The 16,109-nt window shown below is 38.6% G+C and overlaps 1 long non-coding RNA gene across 1 annotated transcript in view; it reads right to left on the bottom strand.

Moving 5' to 3' along the window:
• Positions 1-14,260: 14,260 nt before the first annotated feature.
• Positions 14,261-16,109, bottom strand: part of LOC141583462 (uncharacterized) — a 35,413-nt gene continuing 33,564 nt past the window's right edge. The window contains exon 3 of the long non-coding RNA XR_012516076.1: positions 14,261-15,690. This is a non-coding gene — a long non-coding RNA (uncharacterized LOC141583462). The remainder of the gene's footprint in view (positions 15,691-16,109) is intronic.

Raw genomic sequence — 16,109 nt, 5'->3', positions numbered from 1 at the left:
GATTTGCATTTTACTCTCCAAGAAGGTCAAAATTCATGTTTGGTTTGGTCATCTTCAAGTAGCAACGGAGTACTGACATACGGTAGAACGCAGTACACTTTCACTCTTGCTGTTAAACACTCAGAATCACTTTGGCTACTGCTTCAGAAAAGAATGAAGGTATGCAAAGAATGAAAGTGGGAAGACCTGTTGAAAGATGTTGCAAGAAAGCATAGTATTTTGGACAAGAGTGGCATTGGTAGAGACGGGGCAAAGAAGATAGCCATGATGTATTCTACGGATAGAATTAATAGCACTTTGTTATTATAGGGAGGTGAGGAAGAGGGAAATTAAAGGTGATTCCCAGACTACGTGAAGACAAACATGAAAAAAAAGACTCAGGTTTCATGAGGTGGATTAACTAGTTTTGAACACTTTGCATTTGAGATGTTTATGAAGTAATCATTTGGGGACGACCAAGTAGACAGAGGAATATACAGGCCTAGAAATTGGGGAGAGGACTAGGACGGACGTACAAATGTGGGAGTCATTGGGATGTGCATAGTATTTTATTTATTTTTTGTAATGAGTGCTAATTCAGTCCCTACTAAGTATCAGGTACTGTTCTAGCCATAAGATATATATGGAGAAAGAAGCAACAGCAAAGTTTCATATGAAGTGTTTTGAAGATAGAGTAGTCACGTTGACCAGAACATATAATTAGAGACGGCTGGGGGAAAAGGAGCATTTCAAGAAGTTGACAGGCTGGGTGTGGTGGCTCACATCTATAATCCCAGTGCTTTGGGAGGCCAAGACAGGAGGATCACTTGAGGCCAGGTGTTTGAGACCACTTGGGTAACATGGTGAGACTCTATCTCCACCAAAAAAAAAAAAAAAAACTTAGCCAAGCATGGTGGTGTGCACCTGTAGTACCAGCTACTCAGGACGCTGAGGACAGAAAAGCCCAGGAGATCAAGGTTACAGTGAGCCATGTTCATGCCACTGCACTCAGCCTGAGCAACAAGGCTAGAGACCCTGCCTCAATCAATCAATCAATCAATATCAGAAAAAGTGTGATCCAGGTCAAGGGGAGAGCAACTGCGAAGGCCCTGAAGGTGAAGTGCGTTGGATGTACCTAAGGAATACCTAGAGACCGGTATGTTAGCATTGAAGTAAGCAGAGAAAGTAGAAGAAGGAAGGGTGTAAATCATGTAGACCCTTGTAGTCCACGGGATATTTTTCTAGATGTGATGGCAGTTACTGGAGGATTTGAACAGGGAAGTGATGTAATCCGGCTTATATATCTTAAAATTCTATCTTCACTGAAAGTAGGTTGCAGGGATCTAGTGAGGAGCAGTGAGATCCACTAAGAAGCTCCTCTATGCTCCTATTTGTATATTATGTTAGGGCTATGCCCTGAATTCTGCTCCCAACATTCATATATTGAAGACCTCAACCCCCCTTATCTAGTATTTGCAGATGGGCCCTTTGGAAGATAATTAGGTTTCAATGAGGTGTTCAGGGTAAGGCCTTGTGAACAGATTAGTGCCCTTAGAAAGAGAGGCATCAAAGAGCTTGCTCAGCTTGCTCTCTCTCTCTCTCTTTCTCTCTCTCTCTCTCTCTTTTTCTCTCTCTCCCCCTTCCTTCCTTGTGAGGACACAGCAAGAGGACAGCCATCTGCAAGACAAATAGAACGTCCTCACCAGAACTTGACTATGCTGGCACCCTTATCTAAGACATCCAGCCTCCAAAACAGAGAGAAAATAAATTTTTACTGTTTATGTCACTCAGTCTGTGGTATTTTGTGATGGCAGCCTGAGCAGACTAATACAATTAGAAAGAAAAAAAAAATCTCAGGAAGGTGATAGAGACCAGAAATACCCACTTACTGTGTTAGCTAGTCTGAGTACTATGCAGAGTTCCAATTCCCAATGTGAGTTGGCTTCGCTTGAAAAAAGAAATTACTATGAATTTGAATAAGATTCAGCTCCTGAACAGTACAGACAAAAGAACAGCTCTAAGCTCTGGCAGCTTGCTTTCCTCCTGTCAGTTTCTCTGTCTTATTCATTTACGATCTCTGAAAAACGCCAAGGCGAAAATGTAAAGAGAGCAGTTCCACAGGTTGTAGGATTAGTCAGTTCTCCAAGGAGACTCAAACTCCATCTGCTGCTATTTATTAGATCACCCTGTGCCATAAAATCCTATTGATGAGTGGTAGCCAATGATATGCCATTACAACAATAGAGATAATGCAATAGCCATGCCATAAAATGGTTACCCCTCATCACGGCTATGTTTCAATTGTTCCTCAATTCACTGAGTGCATTAAAGGGCTGTATTCCACCCATCAAGCAATTCTGGTGCAGGAGCTCCTTGGAGGCACCTGCTGTGAGTGAAAAGTAATACTGTGACGATTATTACTGCTTGGAGAGCAATTGCAAAGACACGTGCCAACCGCCTGTGCCAGTGCTGGACTATGTAACAGAATGGATCTAAATTAAACTCAAAATGAAATCAGTTAACTTTAAATTGTTTAAATTTTCCAACCAAGCAAAATTGCAAGCAGGGTGACTTACCCTGTTTAATTTTGTGACTATACATTTGGGCACCAGCTGCAAGGAGGCCGCATTGAGGCATATATAGTGGTCACTTTTTCTTCTGAGGAGTCAAAAGCCTGGAACAAAATATCCCATTTGTTTTCTGGATGCTTGTACCCATCCAGTCTTATGTCTCAATCCAGATCACTGAAGAAAGGCATCTTCCCCGTACCTTATTAAGTGAATTACACCAATTTCAAATAACTTCCCCAGAGCTGATCAAACCTGCAGCCCAGACTCATTGGCCTACTGATCCTAGCTCTGGGATAGCTCAGAAGCCAACAAGCCGAGCAGCCCCCAAATCTCAGATTCTACCCCAGCCTTTGTAGTCCTGGCACAATGTCCACAAAACCTGAAGGAGTCCTAAAATACAGAGCCCCAGAACCCCAGACGGGATTGCTACAGTCCTAAATCCATGATTCTACCTTCATGCCACTCTGTTTCTATCATCTCCAATACCCTCTGCTCAGGGAACCCACTGAGCAGGAAAAGTGCCCCTTCCTAATGCTGCTCAGTTCTAAAGGAGCTACCGTGAGAAAGTTGCTGAGGTTTTCCCAAATACTAGTTAAAAAAAAAAAAAGAAAAGAAAAGAAAAAAAAAAAAAGATGACGTTTGGATTACAGATTACAGGACAGAATGTCAGAATGTTCAACAAATATCCATGTGCCCTCCACATTCCCTAGCCTCCCCGAGGATGCAATCTGGGCCATGTGACTAGTTCTGCAAATAGGATAAGAACAGAAGGAGCAGAGTCACTTCCATTTCTGGCCCCTCAAGACACCCCATCCTCCAGCTCTTCCCCTGTCCTCCTACTTGGAGTCAACTGGCCCAATTGTATAACTACAAAATGGTGGAAGCTGTCAGATCTGTATCAGACCAGAATGTGAGGAAGAAATATAGCTATCTTTGCTGTGTGAAACCACTGAGGCTTCAGGAGTCTGTGTGTTGTGGCTGCCAGCACTGATAATCCTGAATATAGACTGTCTCCCGGCTGCCTCACTGAACTGATACTCAGGCACTGTACCTTGCGGTTTGGCCAGTCTAATCCATGATTTTGAAGTCCTGGAAGCAAGCACCTTTACTATGCCCAAGAAGTAGCATTCTCAAAGTTTGTATTAATGGGAGAGAAAACTCCTTTAAATGACTAAATGCATTACACATTACTGACTATATGTACAAAGCAGTGAGCTGAAAATTGGGGTAAACACCAGAAAAGTACAAACCATATTCGAGGAGATGATGTGAGAGGTAAGGAGCATTTCCACATAAAGCAGTTAAATAACAACGGTTCTCATAAAGACATTCAGAATATAGGAAGACCAGTGTGGGCTAGACATACCTGAAGATTCTTCAGCTGTAGAGGGCCTTGGAGGTCAGGTGTGATGGGCTGCATTGTGCTCCCCTCCTGAAATTCATCTGTTGAAGGCCTAAGCTCTGGTATCTCAGACTATGACTGAATTTGGAGATAGGTGATTTAAAGGGGTTGGTTAGTTAAAATGAGGTCATTAGGATGAGCTCCAATTGATATGACTAGCATCCTAATAAAAAGAGGAAATTAAGACATAAACACAAAGGGAAGATCATGCAAAAACATAGGGAGACGATGGCCATCAACCAGCCAAAGAGGCCAGGCCTGGTGGTTCACACCTGTAACCCCAGTACTTTGGGAGACTGAGGTGGGTAGATCACTTGAGCCCAAGAATTCAAAACCAGACTGGACAACCTGCCAAAACCCCTGCCTCCCAAAACTACAAAACAAAATTAGCCGGGCATGGTGGCTTGTGCCTGTTGTCCCAGGTACTCAAGAGGCTGAGGTAGGAGGATCGCTTGAGACCAAGAGACAAAGGTTGCAGTAAGCAGGGATCACACCACTGCACTCCAGTGTGGGCAGCAACACAGTGAGATACTGTCAAAAAAAGAAAGAAGGAAAGAAAGAAAGAAAGAGAGGGGGAGGGAAGGAGGGAGGGAGAGAGAAACCAACCATGCTGACAACTCGATCTCAAACTTTTAGTCTTCAGAGATGTGAGAGGACAAATTCCTGTTGTTTACGACCCCCAGTCTGTGATGCTGTGCTGTGTGGTAGGATTCGCAAATTCATCCAGGCAAAAGTTTCACCAGAGAAAGAGACAACAGTCTATACAGTATTATTTCACTGCAATAAAGCACAGGGGAGAGAATAAACATCATAGATTTGAAAGAAAGTAGGAAGAATATCTTCCCTGAAGATATTGGGAATTATGACTGGATGGATAACTTGGAGTAATATTTGTGAGGGTCTTTATTCTCTGATTGAGAAATTTTGATATTATTCTACAAGTGATTTGAAGATTGCAGTATATAACGATTTAAAAATATTACATCAAAATCTCCAGAGTGGGGTCCAAACATTAGTATTTTTAATAAGCTTCCAGGTGATTCTGACAGACCATCAGTAAATCTGAGAACCATGTCTATAAGCAGTTGGGAATTCCTAAAAGGATTACACAGGCATTTTGTTGTATGGGTTACAGATAAAGAGGTAGGGTACATGCAGAAAAAAGTACTTTAAAATTAATATGGAATGAGAAAAGAGCCCGAATAGCCAAAATAATCCTAAGCAAAAAGAACAAAGCTGGAGGCATCATTCTATCTGAGTTCAAACTATAATACAAGGCTACAGTAACCAAAACAGCATGGTATTGGTATAAGAACAAACACATGGACCAATGGAACAGAAAACTCAGAAATAAGACCAGATACCTACAATCATCTGATCTTCAACAAACATGACAAAAACAAGCAATAGGGAAAGGATTCCCTGTTTAATAAATGGTGCTGTGAGAACTGGCTAGCCATATGTAGAAAATTGAAACTTACTTCCTTATATCTTATACAAAAATGTACACAAGATGGATTAAAGACTTAAATGTAAAACCCAAAACTATAAAAACCCTAGAAGGAAATCTGGGCAATACCGTTCAGGACATAGGCACAGGAAAAGATTTTATTATGAAGATGCCAAAAGCAATTGCAATTAAAGCCAAAATTGACAAATGTTATCTAATTAAATTAAAGAGTAAAATAAACTATCATTAGAGTTAACAGACAACCTACAGAATGGGAGAAAAGTTTTGTAATCTACCCATCTGACAAAGGTCTAATAGCCAGAGTCTATAAGGAACTTAAATTTACAAGAAAAATAAAAGCAATCCCATTAAAGAGTGGGCAAAGGACATGAACAGACACTCTCAAAAGAAGACATACAACAAACTTATGAAAAAAAGTTCAACATCACTGATCATTAGAGAAATGCAAATCAAAACCGTAATGAGATACCATCTCACACCAGTCAGAATGGCTATTATCAAAAAGTCAAAAAACTGGCTGGGCACAGTGGCTCACACCTATAATCCCAGAACATTGAGAGGCCAAGGTGAGTGGATCACCAGAGGTCAGGAGTTTGAGACCAGCATGCCCAACATGGCAAAAATGTCTTTACTAAAAATACAAAAATTAGCCAGGCATGGTGGCCAATGCCTGTAATCCCAGCTACTCTGGAGGCTGAGGCAGGAGAATCCCTTGAACCCAGGAGGCGGAGGTTGCAGTGAGCCAAGATCAAGCCATTGCACTCCAGCCTGGGCGAAGAGAGTAAAACTCCATCTCAAAAAAAAAAAAAAAAAAAAAAAAAAAGTCAAAAAACAACAGATGCTGGTAATGTTACAGAGAAAACACTTTTACACTGTTTATGGGAGTGTAAATTAGTTTAACCACTGTGGAAGACAGTGTAGTGATTCCTCAAAGGTCTAGAGGCAGAGATGTCATTTGACCTAGCAATCCCATTGCTGGGTATGTAACCAAAGGAATATAAATCATTCTGTTATAAAGATACATATGTGTGTCTGTTCACTACAGCACTATTCACAATAGCAAAGACATGGAATCAACCCAAATGCCCCTCAATGATAGACTGGATAAAGAAAATGTGGTACAAATATACCATGGAGTACTATGCAGCCGTAAAAAGTAATGAGATCATGTCCTTTGCAGGGGACATGGATGGAGCTGGACGCCGTTATTTTCAGCAAACTAACACAGGAATAGAAAACCAAACATTGCATGTTCTCACAAACAAGTGGGAGCTGAAACAAACAAAACAAACAAACAAAGAAGTGGGATTTGAATGATGAAAACACACGGACACGTAAGGGAACAACACACACTGGGGCTTATCGCAGTGGGGGTTGGGGGAGGGAGAGCATTAGGAAGAATAGTTAATGGATGCTGGGCTTAATACTGAGGTGATGGGATGATCTGTGCAGCAAACCACCATGGCACACTTTTACCTGTGTAACCTCCACATTCTGCACAGGTATCCCTGAACTTAAAAGTTGAAAATTAAAAGAAAAAAAGCAAGACATCCTCACAACTACATCTATTCACCTTCTGCAGTTATTATCCTAATGGCAAATTCTAAAATATGTACTAATTAAGAGGATTAATAATTAGAATTGCTGGATCCATGGAATTTCATTTTACATATGAATACATGCTTTAAAAAAAATACACCTGAGGCCAGATGCAGTGGCTCATGCTTATAATCCCAACATATGAGGCCAAGGTGGGAGGATCACTTGAGCCCAGGAGTTGAATACCAGCCTAGGCAACATAGGAAAAGCCTCTACAAAACACTGTTAAAAAATTAGCCAGATGTGGTGGTGTGCACCTGCTTTGGAGGCCAAGGTAGTGGGATGACTTGAGCCCACAACAAGTTCGAGACTAGCTTGGGCAGCATAATGGGACCTTATTTCTACAAAAACTAAGAAAATTAGCCAGGCATGGTGGTGTACCTCTGCTACTTGGGAGGCTGAGGTGGGAGGATCACTTGAGCTTGGGATGTCAATGCTTCTGTGAGCTATGATTGTGCCACTGCACTCCAGCCTGGGTGACAGAATAAGATCCTGCTCTGGGGAAAAAAAATTACACCTGAAATACACTAATATGAGAATATATATTTCCTTTCATAATTACCAACACTAGGTTTTGATGACTTGTTTTCATTTTGAAAATCTAAGTTGTAAAAGAAAATGTTTTGTTATTTAAAAAATTTGATTAGTATCTTTCCTTGTATTGGTTATCTATATTTCTTCTTTGTGTGTTAGCTACTTATTTACTTTGCCTATTTTCTAAAAAAAAAAAAAAATTGGTTTTGAAATTGTTTTCTAAGATTCTTTTGAATTTTAGAGAAATTGTCCCATGTCTTTGAACAAATAAGGATGTGATATTTTTCAGGAATATCTCTGTAAAACTAGTACAGTTGAACCTTGAACAGCATAGACCTGCAATGCCTGGATCTCCTAATACACAGATTTTCTTTTGTCTCTGCTACCCCTGAAACAGCAAGACTAACCTCTCCTTTTCCTCCTCTTCCTCCTCTTCCTCAACCTACCCAATATGAAGACAACGAGGATGAAGACCTTTATGATGCTCCATAAAGGACAGTAAGTATATTTTCTTTTTCTTATGATTTTCTTAATAACATTTTTTCTAGCTTACTTTATGTAATAATACAGAATATAACACATATACATACAAAATGTGTGTTAATTGATTGTTTATGTTATTGGTAAGGCTTCTGTTCAACAGTAGACTATTAGAAAAGTTTGTGGTTTGCGGGGAGTCAAAAGCTCTGTTTTGGTTTTTTGACTGTATAGGTGGTTGGTAGCCTTAACCCCCATCTTATTCAAGGGTCAACTGTAGTTGCAAAAAGTAGCAATGTTTCATTAAATCTAAAAACTTTTCTGATTTTTAAAATGCACTCATATTTTTTATAGTTCAAAAAGAAAAATAATGCTGATATAAAAATTATTAAATAATTAAGCTCCAAGTAAGTAGAAGTAAGGAAATAAGGAGTAAAAAATCAGTAAAGTAGAAAATAAATCTTAAAAATCAACAAACCCAAAAATTAGTTCCTTGAAAACAATGTGTAAATTTGATCATCTCCCAAAAATACTGATCAAAAAAAGAAAATAGAAGAGGAAGAATGGGAAAATTATGCTACTAATCTCGGGAACAAGACAGGGAATATCACTACAGAACTGTAAATATTAAAATGATAATGAGAAGACATCATAAATAATTTTATGCCAATAAGTTAAAGAATCTATATGAAATTAACAAATTCTTTGAAAACCACAATTTATCAAAATTGACTCAAGGAAAAATAGAAAATTTGAATAACTTTACCTTTGTTCAAGGAATTGCATTTGTAATGAAACATTCCTAAAAATAAAATGTCATATTCATATGGCTGTACTGGTGAATCACATCAAATGTTTAAGGAAGAAATAATACCAATCTTGAATAACCTCTTTCAGAAAATAGACGAAGAGCTTAAGCATAAAAGAAAGCAAATATGATGGATTGGACTTCATCAAAATTAAATAACTCTGCTCATTAAGAGATATCATTAAATAGATGAAAAGACAAGTCATAGATTTGGAAAAAAAATCTGCTATGTGATGGCACAGGAATTGTATTTAGAATATTTAAGGAACTACAAATCAATAATAAAAAGACAATCCAATTTCAAGTGAGCAAGTGACTTCAACACTTCACACACACACACACACACACACACACACAAAATCAACATGACTACTAAATTCAATATGGATAATACTCAGTTCAAGAAACATGGAAGGCAACAGAAACTCTCCAACATTGTTGGTGAGAGTATGAATGGCACAATCACTTTGGAAAATTCTTTGGCACTTTCTTATAAAATTAAATATATACCTAATTCGTTACCTGGCAGTTTCACCCATAGGCAGTTCCTCAAGAAAACATATGTCCATAGAAACACTTGTAAAATAATATGCATGGCAACTGGGCGTGGTGGCTATGCCTATAATCCCAGCACTTTGGGAGGCCAAGGCAGGTGGATCACCTGAGGTCAGGAGTTCAAGACTAGCCTGAGCAATGTGGTGAAACCCTGTCTCCACTAAGAATACAAAAATTAGTCAGGTGTGGTAGCGCATGCCTGTGGTCCCAGCTACTTGGGAGGCTGAGGCAGGAAAATTGCTTGAACCTGGGAGGCAGAGATTGCAGTGAGCTGAGATCATGCCACTGCACTCCAGCCTGTGCAACAAAGCAAGACTCCATCTCAACAAAAAAAAAAAAAAAAAAAAAAAAAAAAAAAAAAAAGATTATGCATGATTCATGGCAACTTCATTAATAATAGCTAAAAAATACAAACAGCCTAAATGTCTATTAATGGTAGAGTGGATAAATAAATCATGACATAACCATACAGTGGATTATTCTCCAACAATAAAAGGAATTAACTACTGATGCACATAACATGGAAGAATCTCAAAAATATATTGAATGAAATAATCCAGACACAAAAGCAGACACTGTGTAATTCCATTTAAGTGATGTACAAAACTAGACAGACTAATCTATGCTGATAGAAAGCCTAACCATGGTGGCTTCTGTGTAGGTGGCCAGTGAGTGGGTGCCAGGCAGGAGAAAACTTTCTAAGGTGATGGAAATATTTTGTCTCTAATATCGGTTTCTGTATCTTGATTAAGGTGTAAGTTACATGTAAATATTCATTTATGAAAGTTCATTGAATGATTGTATGTAAATTATGCTTTAATTTTAAAAATATGATACTCCAATGATTTTGAAGCATCTTGATTTTAGGGACATTAAATTGTTTCAAATGTACAAAATGTACAAATCTTTGAAATATGGGCTACATTGCAGCTTTTAGAGTAAAGGTATATTCACAGTAGGCAAAAGGTGGAAGCAACACAAGTGTTCACGGACAGGCGAATGAATAAACAAAATGTGCTCTGTACATCCCAAGGAATAGTATTCCACCTTCAAAAGGATAGAAGTCCTGACATAGGCAACAACACGGATGAACTCTGAAGACGTGCCAAGTGAAATGAACAACTGCTATGATTTTGTTTGTACGAGATACCTAGAATAGTTAAATTCATAGAAACAGAAAACAGTAACAGTGGTTGTCAGAGGCTGGAGGTACAGGGAAATGGGGAGTTACTATTTAATGGTTACAGAGTTTCAGTTGGGAAAGATGAAAAAGTTCTGGAGATGAAGGATGGTGGTTGTACAAAAATGCGAATGTACGTGGACTTAATGTCACAGAGCTGTACACTTATAGGGATTGAAATGATAAGTTTTGCATTGTATACATTTTACCACAGTTTAAAAAGAGAAAAATTAAAATTAGTCCAAGTATTTCCTATTTCAAATCTGGGTCCAAGTGATTAACCAAAAACGTATCCCCAAGTAAAACAAAAGCACAAAAACCAGTAAGCAGTTAAGTGATTCGAAAAAAGCGATTTCTGTTTAGATCAATTTACGCTGAGCACAAACGCTTTCAAAGCCAATAAAAAGGGCTTGCTGTTAGGCCGAGTGTGGTGGCTCACGCCTATAATCCAAGCACTTTGGAGGCCAACGTGGGCGGATCACCTGAGGTTGTGAGTTCAAGACCAGCCTGACCAACATGGTGAAAGCCCGTCTTTAAATAAAACAAAAAGAGCTCGCTGTCTTCCCATTTGGCTTTCAGGCCTCAGAGTGGCTTCCAGTTCTTCTAAAAATCAAGAGCCTACCCTTCCACCAAATAGCTTTACTTTATAATGCAACTTCTCAAAGAGAAAAATGCACAAACAGCACATGATTTTAACTCAAAAAGAGCATAACGTTAACAATAAATCAGAAGAAACACAAACACTGTGTAAGAGACCCCTTTAAAAAAGACCAATTCAGGGAGATAATATAACTATAACATGCCATATGGATTGGAAAAGGTGAATTACACTAGTTATTACTCCAATACAAGTTCAGCATTTTCCTGGGAAACTTGAGAAAGATTTTGGAATACATCAAGTTCTGTTTAAAAACAAAAAAAAGTAAAGTACATCGAAAGTGTACAAAAGTATAGAAAGCCCTGCATCAGAAATGTGTGTCAGTATGAGCTCATTTTCAATTCAAGAATAGATTGTCCCAAAACATATAAAACTAAAGAGATGACCTATAAACTGTTCTAATTTCATGTTATAATAATCATTAGAATCATTATTTAACTGACAAGTAAATGAAAACTTTTCCAACAGAGAAAATAAAATTGCAAGGTGTTTATTAAGGCTCTATAATACATATCAAATTGCTTAAGACACAGATGTTGCCTTGCCCTCTGAGAAAATAAAAACACAGACGACAGGCAGTGAAAGAATAAATAGAAAGTAAGTAGGAAATAAAGAGATGAGATTGGGCATACACATTGTTTAAAGATCAAAGTTTAAGTGAACTCTGTGGCAGCCAGTGAGCTATAGTTGGTTTTATGCTGTGATAAAATAAATAAAAGCAGACTGAAAGTTAAATGATCACTTATATAAAAAATATTTATAAAGGCCAAGCATGGTGGCTCATGCCTGTAATCCCAGCACTTTGGGAGGCCAAGGCAGGCGGATCACCTGAGCTCAGGAGTTTGAGACCAGCCTGGCCAACATGATGAAACCCCATCTCTACTAAAAATACAAAAATTAGCTGGACCTGGTGGTGTGTGCCTGTAATCCCAGCTACTCAGGTGGCCAAGGCAGGAGTATCACTTGAACCCAGGAGGCAGGGTTGCAGTGAGCCGATCATTGCGCTCCAGCCTGGGCGACAACAGCGAAACTCCATCTTAAAAAGAAAAATGATATAAAAACATAAAAAGCCAGTCCACAAAGATGCTTAATTTCTTTGGATCGATGTGTCTATTTTTTGTGTTTATGTTTTAAATACTCAGTGCAGGCAATATTTCATTCTGAAAGACAGAGCTTGTTTGTCCACATCATACCTTTTTTATGAGGCTCAAATATCAGCAACTCCCACTGAGAATTTCAAAAGAAGTTTTCTTGAAACTTATTTAACTTTGCTGGTTGATTTTTGTTGTTTACCTAGTGAAGTACAGTCATGTATGGCTTTATGGCAGGGATACATTTTGAGAAATGCTTCATTAGGTGATTTCATCATCGTATGAACACTGTAGAATGTACTTAGACCTGCATGATATAACTATTTATTACACACCTAAACTGTATGGTATAATATATTGTTGCTCCCAGGCTAGAAACCTGTACATCATGTTACTGTGTTGAATACTGTAGGCCAGGGGTCCCCAATCCCCGGATTGTGGACAGATAGAGTCTGTAATCTGTTAGGAACCAGGCCACACAGCAGGAGGTGAGCGAGGGACCAGCAAGCATCACCGCCTGAGCTCCACCTCCTGAGAGATCAGCTGCCGCATTAGAGTCTTATAGCAGTGGGAATGCGATTGTAAACTGTGCACATGAGGGATCTAGGTTGTGAGCTCCTTAAGAGAATCTAATGCCTGATGATCTGAGATAGAACAGTTCTATCCTGAAACTGTCCTCCCCACTCCACCTGTCCCCCGTTCCCCGTCCCCCGTCACTGCCACATCAGTGGAAAAATTGCCTTCCACAAAAGGGTCCCTGGTGCCAAAAAGGCTGGGATCACTACTGTAGGCAATTGTAACACAATGGTATTTGTGTATGTAAACATATGCAAACATAGAAAATGTCTAATAAAACATGGCATAAAAGATTAAAAGAAAAAAAAAAAAAGGAACACCTATATAGGGCACTCACCATGAATGGAGCTTGCCGGCTTGGAAGTTGCTCCTGGGTGAGTCATTGAGTGAGCGGTGAGTGAATGTGAAAGCCTGGGATATTACTGTACCCTACTGCAGATTAAAACCACTATATACTTATATTACACTCAGTTTATTTTAAAATTTTGTCTTTAATAAATTAGCTTACTGTAACTTTTTTATTTCATAATCTTTTTAGTGTTTTAAACTGACTCTTTTGTAATAACATTTAGCTTAAAATAAGAGCATTATACAGCTATACAAAAATTGTTTTTTCTTTATATCTTTATCTGTAGCTACTTTCTGGTAATTTTTAAAAATATTCTTAAACTTTTTTGTTAAAAATGAAACACACACACACACACACTGGTCTAGGCCTACACAGGGTCAGGATTATCAATATCACTGTGCTCTACTTCCACATCTTGTCCCATTGGACTGTCTTCAGGGGCAGTAACACACATGGAGCTGTCATGTTCTATGATAACAATGTCTCTTTCTGGAATACAGGTGCACTTCAGAGATACTACAGGTTCAGTGCCAATATCAAAATAAAGTGAGTCACACACTTTTTTTGGTTTCCCAGTGCATGTTAAAGTTATCTTCACACTATAATGTAGTCTATAGCATTATGCCTAGAAAAATGTACTAACCTGAATTTAAAAATATGTTGTTGCTGAAAACGCTAATGATTATCTGAGTCTTCAGAGAGTTATTTTTTTGCTGAAAGGTCTTGCCTTATTGTTGATTGCGGCTCACTGGTCACGGTGGTGATGGCTGAAGGTTGAGGTGAGTGTGGCAGTTTCTTAAAACAATGAGGTTTGCTGTATCAATTGACTCTTCCTTTCACAAAAGAGTTCTCTGTAGCATGTGATGCTGTTTGACAGCATTTTACCTACAGCAGGACTTCTTTCAAAACTTGAGTCAAACTTCTCAAAGCCATTGCTTTATCAACTAAACTTACTTAATATCCTTCATTGTGATTTCAACAATGTTCACAATCAGGAATAGCTCCCATTTCAAGAAATCCGCTTTCTTTGCTCATCAACAAGAAGAACGTGTTCAAGTTTGTCATGCGATTGCAGCAATTCTGTGACATCTTCAGATATTCTAGTTCTCATCCTGTTTCCACTACATATGCATGATTTCCTCCACTTAAGTCTTGAACCCCTCAAAGTCATCCATGAGGGTTAGAATCAACTTCTTTCAAACTCCTGTTAATGTTGACATTTTGACCTCTTCTTGTGAATCACAAATGTTCTTACTAGCACCTAGAATGGTGAATACTTTCCAGAAGGTTTCAGTTGACTTTTCCCAGGTCCCTAGAGGAATTATGGTCTATGGCAGCTATGGCCTTGTGGAAGGAATTTCTTAGCTAATAACACTTGAAATTCAAAATTGCTCCTTGATCCATGAGTTGCAGAATGGATGTTGTGTTAGCAGGCATGAAAACAACGTTAATCACCTTGTATATCTTCATCAGAGCTCTTGGGTGAATAGGTGCATTTTCAATGAGCAGTAATGTTTTGAAAGGAATCTTTTTGCTGAGCAACAGGTCTTAACAGTGGTCTTAAAATATTCGGTAAACCATGCTGCAAACATATTTGCTATCACCCATGCTTTCCTGTTTCATTTACAGATCACAGGCAGAGTATATTTCATATAATTCTTAAGGGCCCTAGGATTTTCAGAACGGTGAATGAACACTGGCTTCAATTTAAAGTTACCAGTTACATTAGCCACTAACAAGAGACTCAGCTTGTCCTTTGAATATTTGAAACCAGGCATTGACTTCTTTCTAGCCATGAAAGCCCTAGAGATGGCACCCCTTTTGCAATACAAAGCTATTTCATCTCAGTTGAAAATCTATTGTTGAGCGTAGCCACCTTTATCTTAGCTAGTTCTTCTGGATAACTTGCTACAGCTTCTCAATCAGCACTTGCTGCTTCACCTTGCACTTTTATGTTCTGGAGATGACTACTTTCCATCAACTTCATAAATCAACTTCTGCTAGCTTCAAACTTCTCTTTTGCAGCTTCTTCACCTCTCTCAGCCTTCATAAATTGAAAAGAGTTGGGTCTCAGCTCTAGATTAGGCTTCAGCTTAAGGGAATATTGTGGCTGCTCTGATCTTTTATCCAGACCACTAAAGCTTTCTTTATATCAGCAATAGGTCTGTTTTATTTTTTTTATCATTCGTGTTCACTGGAGTAGCACTTTTAATTTCCTGCAAGGAATTTTCCTTTGTATTCACAGTTTGTTTGGCTTATGCTGTCCAGCTTTCAGACCATCTCAGCTTCCGACATCCCTTCCTCACTAAGCTTAATCATCTATAGCTTTGATTTAGAGCAGGAGATGTGAGACTCTTCTTTTCGCATGAACATTTGGAAGCCATCATAGGGTTATTAATTGGCCTAATTTTAACTTGTTGTATCTTAGGGAATATGGAGGCCTGAGGAGAGAGAGAGAGATAGGGAAACAGCCAGTGGGTGGAGCAGTCAGAACACACACATTTATCAGTTTGCTGTCTTCTGTGGATGCAGTTCGTGGCACCCAGAACAATTATGATTATTAACATAAAAAATAAAGGCTATAATGATAATGAAAACACTTGAAATATTTCAATAATTATCAAAGAAATGTAACAAAGACATGAAGAGAACATATGTTATTGAAAAAATGGCACCAATAGACTTGCTCAATGCAGAGTTGACACAAATCTTCAATTTGGAAAACATGCATTATCTTCAAAGCACAATAAACCAAAGTGCAATAAAACCAGATGTGCATGTACTACCTGAAGGACCTACCTGAGGCTGTTTTGTAGATTTTTTTTGTAAGTAAGTTTATACTCTAAAATAATGATTAAAA

This window comes from Saimiri boliviensis, chromosome 1 (genome assembly GCF_048565385.1).
Source record: "Saimiri boliviensis isolate mSaiBol1 chromosome 1, mSaiBol1.pri, whole genome shotgun sequence".
Lineage (NCBI taxonomy): Eukaryota > Metazoa > Chordata > Mammalia > Primates > Cebidae > Saimiri > Saimiri boliviensis.
Note: the sequence above shows the minus strand (reverse complement) of the source record. Positions and strands in the feature narration are given on the sequence as shown.